At 44.6% G+C, this 26,124-nt stretch overlaps 1 protein-coding gene across 2 annotated transcripts in view; it reads left to right on the top strand.

The window, feature by feature from the left end:
- The window catches only part of PJA2 (praja ring finger ubiquitin ligase 2), a 206,792-nt gene that overhangs the window by 149,476 nt on the left and 31,192 nt on the right, over positions 1–26,124 (top strand). The gene's annotated exons all lie outside the window — the stretch shown is intronic.

Genomic DNA, 26,124 nt, shown 5'->3' with positions numbered 1-26,124 from the left:
GCATTTAGCGAGATCAGGCCTGAAATACCCCTCCATCAGGGTTCATTTAGCTGCAATCACAGCATATAGGAAGTCTCCTAATCAGACATCTTTCTTCCTTATGCCTGTAGTTAAAGATTTCCTAGAAGATCTGAAAAAAGTCTTTCTACCGGTGAGGTCCCCCTCCCCTCCCTGGGAGCTTAATATTGTCCTGACTAAGCTGATGAGTGCTCCTTTCGAGCCTATACATAAGGCCTCTTTGCAGCACTTGACCTGGAAAGCCGCCTTTCTAGTGGCGATTACCTCTGCCCGTAGGGTCAGTGAAATCCAGGCCTTGTGTTGCAAGGAACCTTACACAGTTTTTCATGCCAACAGGGTGGTCTTAAGAACGCACCCAAGTTTCTTGCCTAAGGTAGTCTCAGACTTTCATATCAACCAGTCTATTACCTTACCTACTTCTTTTCCTAATCCTTCCACTCCCCCTGAGAGGTCATTACACTCTCTAGATCTCCGGAGGGTCCTGAAATTCTACTTGTCAAAAACCCTGCCTCTTAGGAAGTCTGACCGGCTTTTTGTTAATTATGGCAGTACTAATACTGGCCTGTCAGCTTCCAAAAGGTCAATTTCTCGCTGGATTGTCTCCTGTATAGCTTTAGCTTATCAACTAGCTAACAAGTCCTTGCAGGGTAAACCACATGCACATTCTACTAGAGGGAAAGCTTCCACTACAGCTCTCCTTCGTAATGTTCCTATTTCTGAAATTTGTAAAGCGGCAACTTGGCGGTCTGTCCATACCTTTACCCGCCATTATTGCCTGGACTCAGATACTCAGGCCGATGCCAGAGTAGGGCAGGCCTCGTTAAGGAACTTGTTTGCATAAGATGTATTTGCAATATATGTCTTAGTCATTCTGTGAAGTTTTTATACTTCTTGCTCGTCCGCGAGACTTTGGGTATGAGCTTGCTAATCTATTCATAGATTATGACTATTGATGAGTATCCCCTGGATGAGAAGGATTAGTTACTTACCTGTAATCCTAGTTCTCATCCAGGGGTATACTCATCAAAGTCATAAGCTCCCGCCCACCTCCCCGGACGAGCAGAGTTACACAGTTATGAGATCTTCTTATTGTGGATCTCCACAGGTGTTATGCACCTCCAAAAAGAACTGACCCAACTGTCACCTGTGGTGCATCATGGGAGCAGGGGGTTGCCTTCAGGTCTTAAAGGCACGGTACCCCTACTCTAATGCCTTAAAGGCAAGGTGTCAGTTTTCTTTGTTTGCTTTTTACTCTACTGCAGCCTAATGGCAAATGCCTGCAATTACAGGTTTTTCCTATGGCAATAAAGCATTGTTGTATACAAATGTTTTCTGCTCTCTTTCTTCCTTAGGGTTTGGAAGAGTACTACTGTATGTATGCTAATTTATGTAATTTTGCGGCATTTTTGCCAGTTAGGAAATGTTTTAGGCTGCAAATAGGTTTTCACATACATATAAATATATATGTATATATATATATATATATATTCACTGAAAAAACCATAGGTTATAGACCATATATAGTTAGGAATTAGCATTTACAAAACCTTGAAAATTCACTGAAAAAACCATAGGTTATAGACCATATATAGTTAGGAATTAGCATTTAAAAAACCTTATTTTACTCACACAAAACCATTGAAATTCCATATATAGTTAGTTGCACTAACTATATATCGCGCACCCGCAATCCACTGCTGATCATGTCACATATTACATCATTCATGACATGGTCAGTGACATCACTGATGACATCTCAAATGACATCACTGATGACATCACTGATGACAACATCCAGTGACTGTATTTTTCTGTAAAGTTAAAATATGTCTTGAGTGGATGTATAAGTGTCTGGATGAAGGATTTAGTAGGTGCATGACTGACTGTATGAGTGAGTGATTAAATGTGTCTCACTGAATGCATGGGTTAGTGACTAAACTGTCTTAATTTGTGCATCATTATGTCTGTTGTTCTGTAAACTGCTGCATGTGTTGATCATTAGCTATACGAGAGGCTATATGTGTTATTAATTGGTTGCCCAAGTATTTCTATGGGAGATTGAGTTTGTGTGGGGGTGGCTGGAAGGTGTGTGACTCTATGCATAGATGTGTGAGCAGTTTATTCACTAGGTGTATGAGTTCAAGAGTGCATGTGGAAACAGCTACATGGGCAGTTGACTGTGTGCATGAGTGTATTGATGAGTGAATGGATATCTCAATGCTACATGTCATAGTAAGTACATATGTAAAACACAGTACATGTGAGAGTTGGCATATATAAATAACTGTGCATGAGAGCCACTGAATGAGTGAGTGGTTGTATCGATCATTGTGAACTTGTATCAGGGATTGTATAAGAGAGTAAATATGTGTTAGTATATGTTTCAATAAGTAAGGTGTGTTTAACTGTATAGTTGAAGAAATGGAGGTGAGATTGTTTCTTTGCATGACTGACTGGGTGTGTGAGTAACTCCATGGATGAGTGGCAGTGTGTGAGTGTCTGTATACACTGAGTGTATCTAAGGTTATATTAGAGTCTGAAGAGGTTTATCGTATTAGCACAAGAATGATGTCAAATGAGATGTCATCAGTGATGTCATCAGTGATGTCATTTGTGATGTCATCAGTGATGTCATCAGTGATGTCACTGACCATGTCATGAATGATGTAATATGTGACATGATCAGCAGTGGATTGCGGGTGCGCGATATATAGTTAGTGCAACTAACTATATAAGGAATTTCAATGGTTTTGTGTGAGTAAAATAAGGTTTTTTAAATGCTAATTCCTAACTATACATGGTCTATAACCTATGGTTTTTTCAGTGAATTTTCAAGGTTTTGTAAATGCTAATTCCTAACTATATATGGTCTATAACCTATGGTTTTTTCAGTGAATTTCATTGGTTTTTTAACAGCTAATATCTGTAGCTGTAAAATGTATTCTTCTTTAAATCCAAAAATATATTTTATATGTTTATGAATAATTTTTTTTTAAAATATTTTTTTTTCTTCGTTCCCGCTTCGCAAATCGGGAAGCTTCCCGTTAGCTGACCTTGATGCCGCGAAATAGACCGCGAGCCGGTAAACGTTTCTTTACCGCAAGTGCCGCGTTACAAAACAACATCGTGACGCCTCCCGTCCGCATGACGTTTCACGTTGTCGCGTGATACGTCATATGACGTACTACGTTAGCGAACTGGTACGCGAAGCGAGTCGCAAAGCGCAGGTTTCTGGAAGCAAACCGGGAGGCCCTGCAAAGCGCTTAACGTAAACACAGCAAGTCATGTGACTTGGTAATAACACTTTTCATTGGTTCATTTCACTTTTGGTTTCCTAATGATGTAAGACTAGGTCATATAATCTAAAATGAACACTTTTGATTGGTTGAGAACTCTTGTTTTTCCCAAATGATGAAAATCCCTCCTTCTTTCCTCACTCTGACTTTCATCATTGTGAGAGAAAGACCCTTTGTGATCACTGAGCAATGGCTTCTTTAGTAGCTTCAGCTGGTGCTTCCCCACCACCACCACCACATCCAAGGAAGAGTGGACCACCTGCTCAAGTTATAATTCAACAAGAAGAAGAAGAAGAGGAACAGGAGGACGAGCACGAAGAGAGGCAGTGTTTGCCTGAGCAGCCCAGGACGTCTCACCGGAAAGAAAACTTCATTTGGCAATTTTTTAAAATTCCCAAAGGTCAGAAAAAAGTAAATGCAAGATACGTAACTTGCCTTATATGTCAAGATAGACTGTCCAGAGGGACCGACAAAAAATACAGTTTCGGAAACTACACAATGCATCGCCATATGACTAAGTGGCATCCTAACAACTACAGTGCTGCACAGTTTCGGAACGACCTAGATAATCTCCCTATTATGGCCAGAAGATCTGTTGTACCGGAAGTAACGGGACCAGAGGGCAGGGAGATGGTGCCAAATATACAAATGAGATTTGGTGATGTAAAACACATCTGCGCATTTTGCGATGGATTCATTTCCTACGGACAAAAAAGCATCACTCTGATCAACAGAGCTATTGACTATCATATGCAAGTTTGTCCGAAACGCCCAAAATAATAAATACTTCTTTTTTTTGTTTTGTTGCTCCTGTTGAGCCCTTTACAATGAATCGTTTTCATTGCCCCCTCCAAGAAAAACCCAAAAAAATATAAAACTGTTCCGAAAAATTCAAAAACAGTAAAAAAATGTTCAGAAAAATTAAAAAAAAAAGTTCTTTTCAGAACTACCTCCCCGTTATTAAAAAATTGGTACAATATTTGGAACTGTGCCAACCTCTATTTCTCTTAGTTCGCTTCCCAGTTCGCTCGCCGGTACGCGAACGGGAAGCGAACCAAAAACAGTAAGTATAAGGGAAGGAAACAGACACTTATGTTAAAAGAAAGACAGCTATAGGGGAGTAAACTAGAGATACTATTACCCGTAATCCACTGCTGATGATGTCACATATTACATCATTCATGACATGCTCAGTGACATCATCAGCAGAGGATTGCAGTTTTTTTGGCAACATGCCTTATCCACGGTTTAATAACGCTGCCTTTTGCTTTATATAAGTTTTCAAATTGTATGAAATATATACCAATAGGTCGTTATGAACCTTTAGGTAGTGCTTTTCTTCATGAGGTCTGGTCGCTTCCATACACATACAGATGTTTCAAAGATGATCAAGAAGTTTATCTGAATGGAGAGGAATGCACTGAGACGCCAGATCATTCACTAATGTGTAGGCACATACAGTTACACGGTTCATGCAACAAACACCGACCAAATATGGCTTGCGTGTTGCAAGGCACGCCAGTTCCTGCTATCATCCCCACGTTCAAGTTGTTGGAAAATGGTAGTTATTTGATGCTCAATAATGAAGATTGTTCTGGGTTAATTAAAAGTATTCCTTTTATCGTAACAGTAAGTGAACGGGTTATTTGCTGCAGAAATGTTCTATTTCCTCCCACACATGAACATAGGGAGTTTTCAATCTGGCCACAAATACCAACCTTGGGACACGTTTCAACGGCATGGCAAGAATAAGAGCTCTTTTGTCTCAGAGAGAGGTGGCCTTGAGTTCGGCCCGTGAAACTTTCGTACTTCACATAGCGAACACCCGTACAGAGGTGCACACCCTTTTCAATTAAGATTTGCCTTTCAATTTCAGCAACATGTTTCCGACTATCTTTAACGCATCCTCCACAAAGTCCCTGGCGCACTTTTTTAAAGTTGTTACCAGTGGTCTCGTGACTTCATTTGAGAAAATCTTTGGAGTCATCCCTGCTTCCTTTCATTCTATTTTCTGCACTCTGGTTCGTGGATTGGCATTTTTACTTGCATTACCAGCGGACGCTCTTGTGCTTTTTTACATTTTTAAATATGGATGTCCCTCCTATGCAACCTCCCACCCTGCAGCTGCTGACACTGTTCCGCAATCGCATGCTAGAATATTATGGCACAATGCCGTTGGCGATATTAAGCACGGCATATGGATTATCTTTTCGATTCTCCTACTTCACCTGTGTCCAGCCTGTATTTCACTGCCTGACCTGTGATTTCGATTGGGCCATTGATTTGTGTCTCTGCGGACCGGTTTCTCCTGACGTCGACTTTAATCAGCTGATGACTCCTATCATTACTCACGAGTTGGTTTGTCCTGGCGAAAGGATTATGGCTGTGGCATTGATGCATGGACTACTTGGTCCCTGGAATTTACTGGCGGCAGCACAGTCTTTCTTGGAACAGAGCTTTCTTGAAAACCCACCGAGCTGTCCTCTGATGGTGATAGAGGATCCGGTGCTGGGAGAGCACGTATGTTCGTTTCCGCTTTTAAATTGGATGGCTGAACTGTTTTCGGATGAAGACGGTGACTTCCTATTGGAGGCTGTTGCAGCTTTTTTTGCATACACAGTTATGTCATAGACCTTTTTCATGTTTGATATGCTGAGTACTAGCATTTCATTGACAATTCATTGACTTATTTGTCAAGTTTTTATTATTTACCTTGCCTATTGGCTTAAGACTCGATAAAGTACTTGGCTGTTTTATTTTTCATTAGCATTAAATTTTCCTAGTTTTTAATGCTTTACCTTGCGGACCGTCCACATATAAACTTGCAATCTGCTCTCATGAGATGGCACTTCTATTATCTTATTCAGTTCGTTTCCGGATCATGAGGAGGTGTCATCTAGGTCCTGGATATCTTTACACCGTGTTAAGTTAGCATGGGCTCATTACCGGTTTAAACGCCATTTTTCCTTTTTTGCAACTTCTGCACACGACACTTAGTTGTTGCTTTAGCTTTCCACCTAGTAGTTCATCGTGGTTTACATGAGAATAATATGTTATTGGTCTACTATCTGCTTTACTTGTTAAACTATATCTGTACAGCGAGTGCTAAAGTTTCAAGAACAACACGATACAGAATTGTTATGAGGTCTGATCTCCACGACTTCATACTCATAACATAAGTGCAACTTCTGCCAATTCTGGGCATGAGGCGGGTTTTATATTGCTTTGCCGAACACACATACACAACAGTTGATGCGGTTCACATGAAGAGAGAGCTGGTGTATGCTGATGTGATTCCTTCAAATCTAAGACACTAAAGTATGGGCACGCCCTAAACCAACACAAAGAGACCTTCTTAGCAAATAATATAATATGTGTATTAGGGAGGGTGAGATATAAGCAGCCGCGGGCCGTGGAGGGAGTTACGATGGGGCAGGGAGGCGGGGAGGGGGAGAAGCAGGGTGGAGCCCTCTCTATCTGCCCCTCCCCCTCCCCGCCTCCCTGCCCCACCGTAACTCCCTCCACGGCCCGCGGCTGCTTATAAGTGTTGCTAACTCTTATTCATTTACAGCATGTTAACATACTGTCACCATTCGCTTTTTATGTACTAGTAACTATGCTGGTAATTTTGCTACTGATAATATGTGTACTTGTATTCTCCACCCTGCTTCTCCCCCTCCCCGCCTCCCTGCCTCACCGTAACTCCCTCCACGGCCCGCGGCTGCTTATAAGTGTTGCTAACTCTTATTCATTTACAGCATGTTAACATACTATCACCATTCACTTTTTATGTACTAGTAACTATGCTGGTAATTTTGCTACTGATAATATGTGTACTTTTATTATCTAAGGTACTACGCCTGAGAAGACGGCATTAGTAAATAAACATTTCAAATACACATCTGTTCTTCTTAACTCCATGTTCTGGTTTCTAAGAAATCTATAACGACCGACTGTTCATGAGTTCCACGTATCCTGAGGTACTATAAGTTCATATTCTGGATTGTCTAAACATTGAGAGTTTGTTATATCCAATGTGACACTGTACCTAGCTTGCTAAGGAGTTTTTGATTACTAACGTGAGTTTTGGGACACCCTAATTCGCCGAGGTTCCAATCCTCTGTCCACAGTTCTGTGTGAGAACAGAAACCCTGCGACAGGGGCACCCCCGACCCTTGCTGGAGCTTCATCACACTTGCGATACAACTCCAGCAATGCGCCACCTTTACGGCACAGATACATCACGCATCTGTGCTGTTTTTGCCCCATGATGCGCCGCATTGTAAATGCAGCACACCATAGGTGACGGAACAGCGGCACAGAATGACTAACACATCCCTGGTGATGCGCCAGTCATCATAAATGTATCCCTATGCTTCTTATCTTGTTAGAGATGAACCGCCATATGTATCATCAAAGTTTTTTGCATTTCCTAAATAGCAAACTTTAAGGAATAAATAGCGATTCTTTACCATTCCTAGTTTGCGATGAGCTATTTGCTAATTAGCCGAATGTAGCCCAATGAAGCCCAATGTAGCCCAATGTAGCCCAAAGATGGCCGCCAGACACACAAAAAAACAAATGTAGCCCAAATATCAGCCAGATGTAGCCCAACTATAGCCCAGTGACAGAATGACCAATCAGCTTCGCAAACCTCCGTTACGCGAAGCGGAGCGCTGTTACAGATATATATCTTTTTTTGAACGTTAATTTCTCAAAATCCACTGGAGCACATATATTGAGACCTAGCAAAGGCACATCGGGCTACCAGTCCCTAATATTTTGCCAAGTTTCGTGCAAATCCATTCAGCCGTTTTATTATTATTATTATTTTTTTTTGCCCCGCGGGGCCCTTTTAAAACCTCCACATCAAACCTAGGGGGTCAGCGAGGATCTACTATGCCCCCTTATAGTTATTTCCCCCTTTGTTTTGACCTCCTCTTGTCTCTCGATCCTACCGAGAGACAAGATGGCGGCCGCTACGGACTGTTTGGAATGTTGACAGACGCCGGAGAACCAATCAGCTTCGCTTCACAAAGCTCCGTTGCGCGAAAAGTCCGCGAACCAGAGCGCTGCCCGGTCCGCTGTTACAGATATATATCTTTTTTTAAACGTTAATTTCTCAAAATCCACTGGAGCACATATATTGAGACCTACAAAAGGCACATCGGGCTACCAGTCCCTACAATTTTGCCAAGTTTCGTGCAAATCCATTCAGCCGTTCGGGCTAAAAGTGAGGCCAACCGCCCTATGGAAATTAACATGGGAAAAACGCGTTTTGGGACCCCCCTTTTTTCTCGGCCCCCCCTTGACGAACCCCCCCAAAATTTTCAGGGGCTGCTCAGAAACAAAATGTGCCATTTTCCTGAAAATTTCAGCCAATTCCGTCCACAAACGCCAAAGTTATTAGACATAGAATTTTCAAAAAACCCATAGAGAAAAAATCCTAACTATATATACCTACTGGCGACCGCCAGTAGGTAATATATATATATATATATATATATATATATATATATATATATATATATATATATATATTTTCTATATGCTCCGGGATCCCGCACATGGGCGGGGATTATTCATAGTTTATGACTTTGATGAGTATACCCCTGGATGAGAACTAGGATTACAGGTAAGTAACTAATCCTTATCTCCATCATTGGCGTCCGATCTCCTCAGACAGATTGGAGGTGTGGTCCAGCGGCCAGGGCAGCTGACATCGGAGCACAGGGTTCACGGTTTGATCTCCGGCCTCAGCTCAGCACCATGTGACTCTTAGCATTAGCTCACTTAATTTCCACTGCGGACCCCAGAGCCTTGAGACCCGTTAGGGTGAGTAGTTTGCGCTTTACAAATATGGATTTACATTTACATTGGTATTGGAACTTGTCATCTATGTCATACCATGGAGTTTATCCAAAGACAGACCAACAATCCATGGAGGGGAGCACACCCCCGCATATTCACTTACTGAAGAAGGAAGCCCTCCTTATGTTTGCCAGGGCAGCATTCGAAAAAGTTCCTTTCACCCAGAAGGGTATGGGTTTTTACTCCTGTTTTTTCTTAATCAAAAAATATATCCAGGAAATGGAGAGCCATTCTAGATCTTTGGAAGTTTGACAAATTGCTGCAGAAACCGTCATTCTGTATGGTCAGTGTCCGACATCCTGCATTTCCTAAACCAAGGAGATTTTATGACAACTCTGGACTTGCAGCATGCATACTTCCCTATTCAGATGCATCCTAAAAACCACCAGAAATATCTTTGTTTTACAGTAGTCGGTACGAAATACCAGTTCAGTCCTCCCATTCGGCCCCAAGTCACCTTCCCGCATTTTTACCAAATCCTTTGCTCCGGTAGCAGCAGCATACCGAAAGCAATGTCATCTGGTATCTCCCTATCTGGAACAATGATATGACTAATATATTTTCACTTATAGGTACTACTGCTGTGCGTCTAAGCAGCTCCAGACCAGAATGGGTCTATCCCAACTTACTAAAGTTAGGTAGGAAAGGAGGGTAATATAAAGGGGATCCTAGGTCCTGACGAAAGCAGTAAAGACCAGTGAAGAGCTACATTGAAACCTGCGGAAACATGTTGACCGATAGGCAGTTAGGAGGGGTGAACGGCTACTAAAATTCCCAGTAACCACCATCTTATATTCTTTTTAATCCTGACCGGGAAGTCCAGGAATAAAGTATTTAGGTTGATATTCCAGAGCTAATTTAAAATTTCTACTTTCTGCACTTATATATTTTTTTCTATCCCTCTTTTTCTTTTTATCCCTATGATTTTATGTTTGTATTGTCTGCCCCCTCCCTTTTGCTCTAACCCAGGCGTTGGTCTGTGCGGGGGTGTTGTTTAGCAAGCCCTGTGATGAAGCATGCCACAAATTTGTGAGTGAAGGCAGTTTTCAAACAAACAACGTATGCCACAGAACATAATAGCGCGATTGCAAATACTCCTACCTCTTTTTGTGTGTTTAGATGCATAGATATTGGCAAGAAAAACACAGCTGCAGAGCCCCTGTTGAAAGCCCAGGGCTGGAATTGCACCTCTTGGCAGGGCAGGACTCACATTTGGCAGAGTCCAGCAGTTGAAACAGAGTGAAGGAAGTCTTTGATGGGAACTTTGTACCCAGTGTATTTCACTTCAGAACAGGAGACATGCCAGCAAGTCCCTGGAGTCACTTGGTTCTGGGGATGTAGAGATTCAGGTCTAGTCCTTCGCACCACCAGGCAAGGGGCAACAGGCAGCAGGGCTGTTACAATGAGGGCTTCGTGCAGGAAGGGAGGCAGGACTCCAGAGGAGAGAGATCCTACATACATGGCAAGCAGATAAGGGGCAAGTAGGGGGGCATATTCTTTATAGAAAGCAGCAGTGAGGACGCCCAGGCCAGATGCTGTATCTGCAGGCATGAAGCAAACAAACCAGATTGCCGGGCAGTGTTGGTTGGTTGACACAAGTACGCACCTAGTATAATGAATTGCTAGGCTGACAAACCATCTGTGTTTAATCACTTGTATTTTTTATAAAGAGAGATTATGAAAGAAATGCCTTGGCATCAAAAGGATTCACACCGCATTTACAGAGGTTCACAAGTACATTGAAAAAACCATAAACAATACATTAAATCAGAACATACACATGTAACAATTGTGATAACATTAAATAAAGACAACTGTGGAATGCCTCAAACAAATCCCTTTGTTGAGGCACCAATCCTGGATACAACTAAACAAGTGGACAGCTAAGATGACAAACTAGCCTACTTGTTTTGACCACCACTAGATACACATAAATTAATTCATCACATGGTGCACAACATAGGAAGACACAGAACTATGCAACAATGTAGAGTTGTGTGTAAGTTATATTCCTATTGTGCCCTGATAGTTCAGTATCTGGGTGGAGCAGGACGCCGACGCGTTTCGAACCCGTTCAGTAGTTTAAAGGGTTCTCCTCAGGACAAGGATTGGGGAGGTCGTTGTCGCTTATGCTTGGAAAATCAGGATGCTACCTTGATGTTTAAAGTGCGAATGCACAGATAAGGGATGCTGATGTACCTAAAGTCGGGAGATGTGCCTTAGTGTGCAGAATTTAGATTCCCAGCACGAACACGAGCGGCAGCCGCCGCGGGTTCGGCAATTTTTGGACGAATAAATCGGCGATGTGCTTCAGGCACCCAGACGGTAAGGACTGACAACGCGGGCATAGCACTGATAACCCGCATTATTTCTTTGGGTGTGGAAAGCTCGTCCAGATATCTTCTGTGACCATCTTCTAGCCGTAAAAGTTGGATTGGGTCATGGTAGGTTGTGGGAATGGGGCCTTGGCGAGTTAGATACAGGGATAAGAAAAAATCCACCATGACTTGGTGTACAGCCTCCGTACCAGTATGTACATGTGACTAATCATCATCATGTATTTCAGTAATTTATTCACTCACCCATGACTTGTGAAGCAATTGGAAGAGAGACTTGTCCAGTCTGTTCCCTCCCAGGATCGTCTGGCTCGTGCCTCACTTCCGAGGTAGTGCATTTCAAGCTGTGCAGCCTCTTCGTATTCAGATATCTTGCTCCGAATGGATGTGAGTTTGGAAACCTGTTGATTGTCAAAAAACGTGTGTTACAATTCCCTGATTTCTTTCCTAGACGTGTAAGGTAGCCTCATAAGGCGCGGAGGAGGCCTGCCTGCTTAGCGATGCATGCTCCTCTAATGACCACTTTGAAAGCTTCCCTAAGGGAAGACCTCAATATTTTGGCGTTATTGTGTTCAAAATATTCCACTACTATTGCCCAGATATTTTCCTGGAACGCCTGATATCACAATGCTTCATTTGGAATCCTCCACATGAAGCCTCCGGAGAGGACTGTACAGAAGTAACAACTCTAGTAAAACGGGAGCATGAAGAGAGAGCGACCTTGATATATGGGAAATCTGTACCGCCCAGGCCAGCACATCCTGCAGCGCAAACCAATAATCTATTTATGACCTAAGCCTGAGCCATTGTTATAAGAGTACCCTCCATTTGGTTGGTGTTACAGAAGTGGCAAAGGTCGGTCAGGCAATAATCATCCATGAGTCGTAACTGAGCCACTGCACGAGGGTGGGAACGTTTAGTGTTGCTAGATCTGTCCTTCTCCAGATTAAGCACTACTTTACAATCCCCTCCCCACAAAATCACTCCCGGACCTAACGTCCCAGCCAGCTGCCATACTTCAGCAAAAAATTGGGGGTCATCAGTGTTGGGGCCGTGGACTGAGAGAACTTTGACTGGGTGGTCTTGTAGAATACCAGAAAGGTGAGAGATCTGCCCTAAGTATCACATATGACACTACGCATGTTCAAGGGTGGCCCTTTCCTAATGAGAATTACCACTTCACGGCCACAGCTGGAGTAAGTGGCTACATGCCGTTCCCCAACCCATCCAGATCGCAGTCGTGCAAGAGTCCCCTCAGTTAGGTGTAGCAGATATCTATGGAGTATCTCTGTGAATGTGCAAAGACATGGCACACCTTGTGACGGTCACTAAGGCCCTAGATATTCCAGGTTACATCTGTAATTGACGGCATGAGGGTGCAGTACTGGGATAAAGAAGTGACGAGCACCAGTCTTTAAATTTTATGTGATGGTGTTAAGGGGTATAGACTCAGTGACATTAAAAAAAGAAAGCAACACAAATGTTTGTCAGCCGCAGTGGCTAAATCGAACACCCATAATAAACAGGCCCACCACCCACCCACTTTGGCTCCCCCAAATGGACTAAATGCACCATCCCGAATGTACGAGAATGGCTTAGTATATGGTGCACACTTATTTATATGAAGCACCTTGCACTAATCCAGACAACCCTTATGGTGATTTTAGTGGTCATAGACAAAAATAGAACGCTCTCTAAGTTGTAGCTGTGTAGAGCAACCTTCTGGCTTAGTCCAGGAGTGTTAAGCAGCCTGTTTTACCAGATCTAATTATGCAGTGTAGGTTAAACTAAGAGAATCACATTGTGTAGTGTTAAATATGCCTATTTATTACACAACACTCACTAACACATTGGTATATCCCCTACCCGGATATATCAACACAAACACACAAGAATACTTCAATTACAAGAGGTAAGTAAGCACAATACGCAGTGGTCTCCAGGGGGAGACCAAACCATATACTAAGAAAGTGGAATGCGAACTGCTACTGAAGTCAGGACTTGGACCATGAGACTCAGAACAACTGGGGACACAAGGAACGACCTAAGGTAAGTACCCAGGAACTCCACAGAGGATGTGTGCACAGTGGAAACACAGCTGCGTACTCTATACAAGTCAACGGGAAAGTCACGTTTGCAGTTTTGAAGAAGGACTCTTCTCAGTGGACACAAAAAATCAAGAAGGGAAGCGTAGAGGTTGAGATAGAATCATCCTCCTAAACGATCCAAGTAAACAGTAAGATTCTATCAATGTGTAGAGGTGTAAAAAAATATTTATTATTTTAGGTTTAAGTGAAGTAGTGGGCCCTCTCTTAGAGATGGAAAGATGAGAGCGCATGTGCTTGTTAAAATACCCCTCACACACTAAAAAAATCCAATAGTGTCATGCTTCATCATAGGGGTCTTCCCGTCCCTATAACGGGGCGGGGCGTGCTACGACCAGACGGACTACGCGGGAGCACTATAAATGTGACAGGGCTATGTGTGGGTGTAATGGTGTCAGTGAAGTGTAGGGACCTAACTAGTGGGTGCACAAAAAATACAAAAAATTAAAAATTCCCTGGCTAGTAGAAAAATAAATTTTATTGAGATCTCTAGCTGGGAACGTTAAAAAGGGGAAAGTGAGGTAGTGCAATTGCTGACTACCAAGTCGACATGTTTCATAGGCAGTCCCCAACTACCTAATCATCAGGACCATGTGGTGGTCCCTACTACAAATAGCTCAGTTCTCTAGTCGTAAGCCTACTGTCCTATAGATAAAGCAGCAAAAATAGGCTGAATATCTAGGCTTCAGGGCATGAGCTGGCCCGTATGAAGCAAGGCACTAGTAATAAATACCAAAAAAGAACGACCATTGGTCTCTGTAAATAAAGAAAGGAGAGAAAAAGGGGAAAAAAAGCACAAACAAGTTTATGTTTTACTTCTAATTATTGGATCTGTATCATCCAAATAATTACCCATTTAGGCAAGATTCTCGCCTTGTCAACAGTTATTGTCTTTGCATTATATGTTGCAAGGTAATCGATAAATACCTCTCATGGCTGGTTTGTGTATACCAGACAATTCATCGCGAATCAACCAATTTGACGCGATTCGCAATTATCTCCTCACCCATACAATGGAGACTCAACACATTCGTACATCCACTCACAGAGATAGCAAGATAGACCCTAGTTGTTAAAATCGATATTCTAAGGAGATAGTGATGTTAAACACTCCTACATTATACATACTTTGTTCGTTAATTCTCAATGCCTCATGAGCTTGCAGGCGGAGATGGTTTTGCTCGGTTGACTGCAAAGAAATCAATAAATAAATATTGCCGCCCTCGTTGTTAGATATAACTCATTCCAAACAAGGCGACAGAAAATCCCTATGACCCATTTATTAGAGACTCGAGGTCTGAGTCTATTACTTACATCACCGGCGTAAGAGTTTGTCTCCTGTCCCTACCTCCGTGCAGCTCCGAGGACTCGCGGTCTCTCGTCTGCGCGGTAGATATAGGTCACCGTTCTGTTGCGTGATGCTGGCCGATTCTGGTGAACGCCCTCAGCCGGAAGGCTGGAGCGCTACAATTCAAAGATGGCCGCCGTGTTTTGGCACCAAGTGAGGAGTGTGATCGGTAGTCTTTTTACGCTTGCTCTTGTTTTTGTAATTGTAAAGAAACGAGAGGGGCTTGAATGCGCACATTCTGCAGTATGATGGTTGTACTCAAAGAACCTTATTAATACTGCTCCGATCAGAGGTCTTTAGCACAATGTCTCTCATTCATAAAAAAAGAAGAAAAATATCGTGTGAAAGCGCACGTAGTGGGTCTGAAAATTGTTTTTAAAAAACATTTATTGCTCGTGTCACAATTTGCCATGTTGTTGCCAAACTATAAGTACTGATCACAGTTCACAGAGGGTATATAGAACCACAAGTTCATTCTGATAAACACACCAGTCATGACTACCTAGATTCTCTTACTGTTAACACCGCTACTGTAGGCAGTGTCAAGGGCATTGCTCACTGGAGTGCAGTGTCTATTTCCGCTAGATCATTATGTGCGACCCTGATGTTGTCAAAAACGGATCACAGATTACCTAAAGGGACAGGTGGTGTCTCCGTGCATCAAAACGGTTGTCCCCTGATGTTTGTACTAGGAGTCACAGCTTAACCATTGTACATAGGGGCCATGTAGTTGCATAGTGCATCATTCAATCGTCTCATGGTGATCGTCTACTGGGAGTAGGGAGCCATGGGGGGGGGAGGTTGATTACAGCTGTCCCCACGGTATATCATCGTTCAAGCCCCTTTTGTGGGATTGAATGCGAAACACCCATCTCTGTTCTTTCTCCAAAAGGAATCTTTCATTACTCAGTTGCTCTATCACAGTCCATGAAATTTCCTCGGGCTTGTGATTCATTTCCAGGAAATGACTGGTGAGTTTGGTACTTGTTTTTTTGCACTTTATCGTGCTCTTGTGCTCACCTATCCGGATTTTAACTGGCCTACTAGTCATTCCTACATATTCCAATCTGCACGGACATGTGATCAAGTAAACAACGTTGGTGCTATTGCAATTACTAAAATTCCTCTGTTCCCAGATGGTCCCGTTCTTGAAGGTCAAGTTAGTACTTTTACTTGTCAGACAGCAGACTTTGCAACTCCCACAAGGATAGTGGCCATGTACAAAGTTCGGATTTTTTTGCCCAGTGTGGCTATTAGTCTTGGGTCTTGTATGGACTAGGACATCCCTTATGCTTCTTGCCTTTTTATGAGAGAACATTGGTTTCGGTATTTCCAAACCGCCACTGTTCAGAATCTTCCAGTTCCTGTTAATGATCTTAGTCACTTGATTCGAACAGGTATTATAGGTTGTGACACAAATCGGTCTCTTGTCATCATCTTTCGGTATCTTCTCTTCCAAGAGACTCTCCCGGCAATTATTCCTGGCTCGCTTGTAAGCCTGATCGATGATCTTGTCAGGATACATTCTGGCTTCCAACTTCTTTTTCAGATCCTTTGACTGGAGTTTGAAGTTGTTGATCTCAGTGCTCCTGCGGAGGCGCAGAAACTGTCCGTAAGGGAGATTATCCCGCAAATGTCTCGGGGGGACACTGCACTCCAGTGAGCAATGCCCTTGACACTGCCTACAGTAGCGGTGTTAACAGTAAGCGGTGTTAACAGTAAGAGAATCTAGGTAGTCATGACTGGTGTGTTTATCAGAATGAACTTGTGGTTCTATATACCCTCTGTGAACTGTGATCAGTACTTATAGTTTGGCAACAACATGGCAAATTGTGACACGAGCAATAAATGTTTTTTAAAAACAATTTTCAGACCCACTACGTGCGCTTTCACACGATATTTTTCTTCTTTTTTTATGAATGAGAGACATTGTGCTAAAGACCTCTGATCGGAGCAGTATTAATAAGGTTCTTTGAGTACAACCATCATACTGCAGAATGTGCGCATTCAAGCCCCTCTCGTTTCTTTACAATTACCAAAACAAGAGCAAGCGTAAAAAGACTACCGATCACACTCCTCACTTGGTGCCAAAACACGGCGGCCATCTTTGAATTGTAGCGCTCCAGCCTTCCGGCTGAGGGCGTTCACCAGAATCGGCCAGCATCACGCAACAGAACGGTGACCTATATCTACCGCGCAGACGAGAGACCGTGAGTCCTCGGAGCTGCACGGAGGTAGTGACAGGAGACAAACTCTTACGCCGGTGATGTAAGTAATAGACTCAGACCTCGAGTCTCTAATAAATGGGTCATAGGGATTTTCTGTCGCCTTGTTTGGAATGAGTTATATCTAACAACGAGGGCGGCAATATTTATTTATTGATTTCTTTGCAGTCAACCGAGCAAAACCATCTTCGCCTGCAAGCTCATGAGGCATTGAGAATTAACGAACAAAGTATGTATAATGTAGGAGTGTTTAACATCACTATCTCCTTAGAATATCGATTTTAACAACTAGGGTCTATCTTGCTATCTGTGTGAGTGGATGTACGAATGTGTTGAGTCTCCATTGTATGGGTGAGGAGATAATTGCGAATCGCGTCAAATTGGTTGATTCGCGATGAATTGTCTGGTATACACAAACCAGCCATGAGAGGTATTTATCGATTACCTTGCAACATATAATGCAAAGACAATAACTGTTGACAAGGCGAGAATCTTGCCTAAATGGGTAATTATTTGGATGATACAGATCCAATAATTAGAAGTAAAACATAAACTTGTTTGTGCTTTTTTTCCCCTTTTTCTCTCCTTTCTTTATTTACAGAGACCAATGGTCGTTCTTTTTTGGTACTTATTACTAGTGCCTTGCTTTATACGGGCCAGCTCATGCCCTGAAGCCTAGATATTCAGCCTATTTTTGCTGCTTTATCTATAGGACAGTAGGCTTACGACTAGAGAACTGAGCTATTTGTAGTAGGGACCACCACATGGTTCTGATGATTAGGTAGTTGGGGACTGCCTATGAAACATGTCGACTTGGTAGTCAGCAATTGCACTACCTCACTTTCCCCTTTTTAACGTTCCCAGCTAGAGATCTCAATAAAATTTATTTTTCTACTAGCCAGGGAATTTTTAATTTTTTGTATTTTTTGTGCACCCACTAGTTAGGTCCCTACACTTCACTGACACCATTACACCCACACATAGCCCTGTCACATTTATAGTGCTCCCGCGTAGTCCGTCTGGTCGTAGCACGCCCCGCCCCGTTATAGGGACGGGAAGACCCCTATGATGAAGCATGACACTATTGGATTTTTTTAGTGTGTGAGGGGTATTTTAACAAGCACATGCGCTCTCATCTTTCCATCTCTAAGAGAGGGCCCACTACTTCACTTAAACCTAAAATAATAAATATTTTTTTACACCTCTACACATTGATAGAATCTTACTGTTTACTCTTCTCAGTGGACCCTGAAGAAACCCTGTGGAAGATAGAAGGTTGGAGAGTCACTTCACCCATGGATACCCCAGGTACCAGGATACTTACACCAGGAAAGCCATGTCCATGGGTGCGAAGTGGCATCAAAAACCGCGGTAGACCACAATTAAGGACTTAAGTAAAGATGCTGCCTGTGAAGACTGTGCAAGAGTCTGGTGGAATCCAAAAGTGGATTCTTGACAAGAAGAACCTGCAAGCAGAGGGGACAGAGTCTATGCCATTCGGAGGTGACTCAGAGGTGACCAGGGAGCACGGAAGAGCAATGCCCACTGATGAGGGAAGATGAAGGACTGCTGACAGTGACCTTGTTGATGCAGCTGTGAGGACCAGGCGATGCTGAGGAAGACCAGGAGCATTGCACAAGCTGTCACACATCAGAAGTCGAGAACCAGGGAATCAGTATCTGGCAGGAGCACCAACGAGCCTTAGTAACAGATATGGTAATTGATGAAGGAGCAACGTTGGGACCAGCAAGGTCTAAGGGACTCACCAAGTACAGGACAGTCAGAGCAGCCCCCGAGCAAACAGAGAAGCCCACTGCAGCAAGAGAAGACCCTCGAGAGAATCCCCAGGCCAAAGGCATAGGAGTCGCAAGAGGACCTCCAGCAGCTCACCAAAGATGAAGGCCCACGGTGCAGAGGCTGCAGTGAGGATGAAGATCTTGGCAGGAAGGGAGGCTGGAGCTTCTTGTAGCCTGAAGATCCCTGGAGTGTAGAGCCAACAAACCTTGGCAACTACAATTTGACGCAGTGCACAGGGGTTCGGTCCCAGCGGTTCCGATGAGGGATACGGGCCTCAAACTTGCTGAGAGGACAGATCAAGCAATGAGGGTGTTGCAGAACTACCACCTGTGCTTCTGAGCCTTACGGAGTCAGTGGGACGTCAGGAGTGGCAGAACGGTCAGCTTCATTGCGGTACCTGCAGATGCAGGGTAGTGACTCTCACTCCAAGGGAGATTACTTCAGGCGTCCTTGATGCCTACTAGTCTGTAGAAGATCCAGGAAGAAGCACAGACACAAACGACAAAAACTAGTTGCAGAACTGCGAGACCAGGAGCAGCAGGGGTCTTCCTTGATGCAGTCTCTGTTCTTGGTGGTCGAAGAGTGACGTGGTTTCAGGCTTAGTCTTGTCCCGCGACGAGTCTGAGGACCTGTCCACAGGTAGTCCCTTTTATACCCTAAGAAAGGGGTTAGGACAACTCAGGTGTCCCTCCCAGAGGAGAGGCTGGAAAGCGGCGAGAATACTCCCATGTCCTTTGGTTTTAGCTAGCTCACGGAGCCCTTGGCTCCCCCTCTGGTGCGAAACTGGACAAAGTATGCAAGAGGGCACCAAAAAGAAGTCTGGTGGTGCCCTCACCCCAGCCCAATAAACTAACTCTTGTCTGGGAGGTGGACCCTCCTCCCTGTGACAGGAAACCTATTGTTCTACCTTTCCTTGCTCAAACTCAGCAACGGAAGAGCAGACTCGCGTATGTGGTCAGCAGCAGCACTGGCTTGCTAGCAGAACATGAAAGGCTGTTACCTAGCGTTTGGGGGCTTGGCGGAGGAGCCCACCAGTGCTTGGAATCATACCTCCAACACTGGTAACGGTGTTGGAGTATGATTCCTACATGTTAGATACCAAACATGCCCAGGTTCGGCACAGCCACTATATAGTTAGCCATTGAGTAATGGCACATGGCCACTATATGTATCAAAATGGCTGACCACACTTACAAAGCCTGGAGAATCAACTCCTGGGCTTGTAGGGGTGTCCTGCTCATGTAGAGGCACCCTCACACTTATAACCCAGCACCCAGCCTTCAGGGTGACTTATAGGATTTAAGTGTAGTGACCTAAGATATAAGAGAACTTACATCTGTAGTAAGTGGTGCTAGCACCAGCCTACACAGGCTGCAGGGGCAGGCCTGTAGTCACTGTTTGAGTGGTCTGTAATGGGTGGCATAATACATGCTGCACCCGATCGGAGACCCCTGGTGCACCTATGCCCTGGGTACCTTAGTACCATATACTATGGGCTTACAAGGGTACACCATTAGCCAATTGTGGCAGTACCAAAATGCTTACTGTGTCAAATTTAAGGAGGAAGCTCAGTGACTGGGGTCCTGATTAGTAGGATTCCAGACAGACTACTCAAAAAACATACTGACACCAGCAAAAAGTGAGGGTAACCTTGAAAGCAGATCCTACTTTCCTACACCCACCCATCCAGGAAACACCAACAACAGTGAGATTGTACATTTCTGTGACTCATCCCTTAGAGGCGAACTAGGAGACCAGCACCCTACTGAACTACAAGTAGCTGGGTGGCCAGAGAAATTGAACAAGGAGACACTGTAGACAATCCCCCCAGGCCACCCCTTCCCCGAATGTGAAACTTCCTGCCAGGTAGCATTCGCGGCTGAAATCAAAAGGCCAGGCAGCCGCCTAGCACATTGTCTACAGGCAAGGCCTCTGTATGATCTACTGACTTAGTTCCGTGGTCCAGGAGGGAGGCTCCCATGGCCAATTCCAGGCACTGTGGTCTCTTGTATGCGTAGCACTGGGGCAGAGTGTCTTCCCGTATCTCCTCAGCCCATAAGGTAATCAGGGCTTAATCAGTTCAGCTAAGACGTGCCTCATCCTGCTCGCTGTGTCTCGTGGGAGAAGCACCTGCCTTCCGAGGGATGGTTTGGCAATTACTTTTTTTTGTTGTTGTTGTTGTTTTTAACTTTATGAATTTTCCACAAAGTAATTACATTACATTCCGAAACACATGCCCAAAACAATCAGTGCAGCTTGGTCCATGTATATACATAGCCACATTTTCCAATATAACATAATTTGTCCTTGCCTGGTTTAGGAGGAACCCAACCCTCATATTTTACTCAAGGTAGCAATCCCTTCAGAAAGTCAATATAACTCCAATGGTCATACTTCAAGTTGCCAGTCTCATTCTGTCTGGGAGCTTGCAGATGTCTGATCCAACAGATATGACAGGTAAGGCTGCCAAATGTCCCGTGGCCTGGGCGCTGGGTGTTGCAATTGAGCATATAGCTAGTTGGCAATGTTGCATTATGACATGCTAAACATCCAGCCTTTTAATGTCGGAGGGTGTCCCCCCCCCCCCTTCAGGGCGAAGACAGGGAACCCAGGAGTCAAAGTGAAACCAGTGCCGTTGGAAGCTGCACTGTGCCACCAGATAATAAACACGAAAGTTCGGGATTCCAAGCCCACCCCACTCGTAGGGCAGTGTCGAGGTGTCCCAGCGAATCCTTGGTTGTTTGGCACCCCACACCAGTCATATTAAATGGGAATGGACCTTGACAAAGAAGCCCTAGTATATTCTGAAATAAATATTAAAACTTCAGTAAAACAACCATTTTAATCGGAGCTATTCGACCCGCCATTGTTATTGGCAATTTCAGCCACCTCCAAATTTTGAAAACTAATTTCCCCATTTGGGCCATAATTAAGTTGCGGAGTATTTGTGCCGGGTTTTTTTGTATACATATCCCCAAATATTTCACTAACTCATCACACCACTTCAATGGGAGCTTGGCATTCCGGTTACAGGCTGCTTCGGTCAGCGGAAAAACTTTCGACTTGCCCCAGTTAATGTGCAGGTCAGAAAGTGCGCTAAAACGGGAAATCTCCCGGAGAATGGGCCCCAGGTTTTCATCAGGGTGTCTCACATATAAAATGATATCTGCATATAGTGTGATCAATAGCAGGCCTGTCTTAAACTGTATGCCCCTGTGAAATTGATTGTCTTGTGGATGGCGTACCAAACAGTCCATTGCTATAACAAATAGAAGCGGGGAGGGCGGACATCCCTGCTGTGTCCCCCTTGAGAGTGTAAAAGAGGCTGTCAATGTTCCATTCGGCACGTGTATAGTAATGAAACGACTGCTCTGAACCTCGGCTACATCCCCAGCCTGATTAATGTGGCCCGAAGAAAGGGCTACTCTAACGAGTCAAAAGCCTTTTCAGCATCTAAAAGGACTGCCACCGCCGGCAGTGTAGGCGCAATCCTGTGTTAAGTGGCAAACAGAGTGCAGAGGTTCAGCGCTGTGTATCTGTGCGAGATAAAGCCAGGTTGGGCAGGCGATATCATTTGGTCATTAATCAATGTCAGGCTGGTAGCTAACATTTTGGCTAAGATTTAATAATCGAAATTCAGTAACGAAAGCGGCCTATACGTGCTGCAAAGTCTGGGATCCTTGCCTGCCTTGGGGAGAAGTGTAATCACTGCTTAGCGCAAGGTCGGCGGTAGTTCACCATTGCCTCCTGGTAAATGTCAATAAGATGGGGTGGGGTCGGCAGTGTTTTCATAAATGCTTTGTAAAAGCAGCCAGAGAACCCATCATGACCTGGCACTTTCGAACCGTCCATTGTCTCTATGGCCTGGACCACACTATACACGGGAAATGGCTCTGCCAGAAATTCCCTATGGGCATTCTCCAACCACACCATGGCTATTTCGTCCAGGTAACTATTACTGGCTTCAGCATCCGGGGAGACCTTGGTAGTGTATAAGTCTTTGTAATATGAGAATATTTTGTTCTCTATACCCTCAATCTGTTATGAGCACACCGTCGTCCCCAATCAAGCTAGTGATGTATGTGGGGCCCCTATTGGATTGTATCAATCTAGCTAGTGTGCGTCCTGAGCGCTCCTCCGCCCCGTATCTCCTGGATACCGCGCATTTACCCAGATAGTGTGCTTCTCGTTATGCTGCCATGTGAAATTCAGCTAGGAGTGCCGCTTGTCGCCTCAACCCCGAAGCTGTCTGGGACATCCCCCAATCTGCATCCATTGCAATCTGTTGGACTTCGATCCCAGATAGGGTGTTTGGCATATCTTTGAGAATCCCGGCCCCTTTTGAGATACACCCCACCCCCATTATGTACGCTTTGAACGCTTCCCATAGCATAGCTTTAGTTCCCACTGTGTCTATGTTGATCTCGAAGAGCCATCTCGGGGAATCTCCACCACCCGTTCCTCTTCCCCCGCACCTCGGACCCTTAGCCTAATCACAACCTGGGCATGATCTGGCAATGCGTGGGGAGGCGGCGCGCCTCACCCAACCAAGTAGTCACTTTTGGGGTAAGTAACCAGTAGTCCAGTCTGGTTCAAATGTTGCGAGGGGCATCATAGTGTGTGTACATTGGTGTATCCGAATATGAATGATGCCAAGAGTCTGTCAACTGGTACGTCTCAGTCAGGCTGGATAATATGCGTCTAACCCGGGCTTCATGTTGGGTGTTGTGGCTGTGCTATCTAGTGGTGGATTCAATAACATTTTCAAATCCCCTCCCAAGCATATCTGTTATGCCCCCATCCTGTCAATGCTGGCATGTAGCTTCCTGAAGAACTCCTGGTCATCTGTATTTGAGGGCGTATAAATTAACGAAAGTATGGTGTTCCCCAATAGCCATCCCTTCACCAGCAGAAACCTACCCGCTTGGTCAGAGTAAGTCTCCACTACCCTTAATGGAACTCGCTTGTGTATTAAAATAGAGAATCCCCTCGGATATGTGCTATAGCTCGCAAAATATCGGTATGGGCCCCTGTCCCCATAGCAAAGTTATGGGGACAGGTGGTCTCCTGGAGAAGGTGACGTCCACACTATGGCGCTGTAAGTAATGCAGGACTTGTTTGTGTTTACGGGTGTCATTGTGTGCTCGCACATTCCAAGACATCAGTATAATATTGTCAACCTGACTATTACTATGTACCATCGTCTAAGTTTGTACGTTTGTAGCTAATCCACTGTATGAACCTTCTGCTACATTAAACACCTTGAGCATTAGTCCTTGGTTATTATATAGAAGCAAATCTGTAAACAACATTCTCCCATCCCCTCATTCTCATCAAGGGGAACATCCCAAATCCCAAACAGCAAAATAATCATGATACTAAGAACTTCCAGTTATGAAAACAAAGTAAAGGTGCCTAATCACTGGGGGTGGCAATGCTATGCCTAATCCCTGACTGCATAATGTATATAAATGAAACTATTGGTTTGGCCTCTTCCATGGCAGCAGGCGCATTATAATGACCAAAATATTACTAAGCACAGGCAATACTTATCTGTATGGAATACAACAATTAGTCTAGCAGCTGGCAGAAAATAGGTTAGCACTGGTACCAGAGTCCGGTAGTCCAGGTGCCTACATCTACGTCAATTCTCAGTCTTGCTGGATATAGCATTTCATATTTCAGACCTGCCTGGCGCAGAGCGAGTTTCACCGATGCATATTTCTTAAGGGCATCTTGCACCATTGCTGTGAAGTCTGAATATAGAGCAATCGATGATCCTTAACCCTCCAGGGTTCCCTTTTCCCGGGCCATACGCAGGGCAGTGTCCCGATCCTTAAAATTTCGGAGCTGTGCCATTATTGGACAAGGAGGACATCCAGGGTTAGGCTGGGGCACAAGGGTGCGGTATGCTCTTTCGACAACCAATGTGGCAGTGAAGGACTCGCAACAGATAAGTCAACCAGCAACCCCTCCACAAATCCATCCAGACGGCCAGTATTCGTAGTCTCCGGTACCCCATAATGCAAACATTGTTGCATCTTCCCCTGGCCTCCATGTCCTCATTCTTAATGGCTATTGTTTTGAGCACCCTATCCATCCTCTTTATCCTTTTAGTGGCCTTTGCTGCCATCTTCTATATCTGAAATCCTGCCTTCAGCGGTTTCCAGTCTACCTTCGTGCTGGTCCAGCCTTGTCCCCATTTTATCCAGCAGTTTGCCAAGTGCATTGAAGCGCGTATCTAATGCTTTGAATCCTGCCCTGAGCTCTGTCATTAGCGCTTCATTACCTTGAGGGTTGGCCTGTGGAGGGGCAGCAGCGTTGCCTCCCACAACCATGGGTGTACCAGCCGTCTGTCCCTCCTCCAGCCTTCTCAAAGTTTAGTTTCCTTTCTTTTGGGATCCCCTTTACCCATAGCAAGCCTGGGTCAGATCCGCAGTGTGGTCAGTGGCACCCGTGATCCCCTCCTGTTTCTAAGTCAACAACTCACTTCGAGGAGCAAGCGAATAAACTACTGTGTCCACCCCTCCTCAATTGCTTATCCTCCGCACAATGGGGATCTTCAACTCTCCGTACGTCGTGGGCCAGTTCTTACGCCCGGTTAAGTCCGGCCTCTTCGCCTGTTGTCACAGACCTGCCGGTGACTTTTTAGTCTGCCCCCTGAAAATCCGGGCCGTGGGACAAAAAAGAACACGTGCCAGTGTTGGTTAGTGCCGCAGTTAATGGTGGTTACATTTCTCCCATTGGGGCTTTAACGGGCCATCTGAGAGCAGCTCATGAATGTGGAACCAGATGGGTGACTATGAGGCAGATTTTACCACTTTGGCCCAGTCCCCAGGCTCACCCGCAGTCCCTGTCACAGCAGTGCCTCCGGGGGTGGCGGGGTATTGTCGGTTAGGCTTACTTGTGCTCTGATGGATGCCTCCCGATCTGCCTACCACTGCCCGCTAATTGTTCCTCCGGATTGGTCATCTTGCTCCCATTCGTGTGGAGGACTCCAGGCATCGCTGTGCCCAACTGCAGTGTGTACGTTCTCCCAGCGCCGGCCTGGCTTGGTAATTGAGCGCCCAGCATCTCATCGGCCACGCCTCCTCAGGGCCCACACAACCAATGCACACAGCTCTGATT

This window comes from Lissotriton helveticus, chromosome 2_1, assembly GCF_964261635.1.
Source record: "Lissotriton helveticus chromosome 2_1, aLisHel1.1, whole genome shotgun sequence".
NCBI classification, from domain to species: domain Eukaryota; kingdom Metazoa; phylum Chordata; class Amphibia; order Caudata; family Salamandridae; genus Lissotriton; species Lissotriton helveticus.
This window is presented reverse-complemented; position numbering and strand designations above follow the sequence as displayed.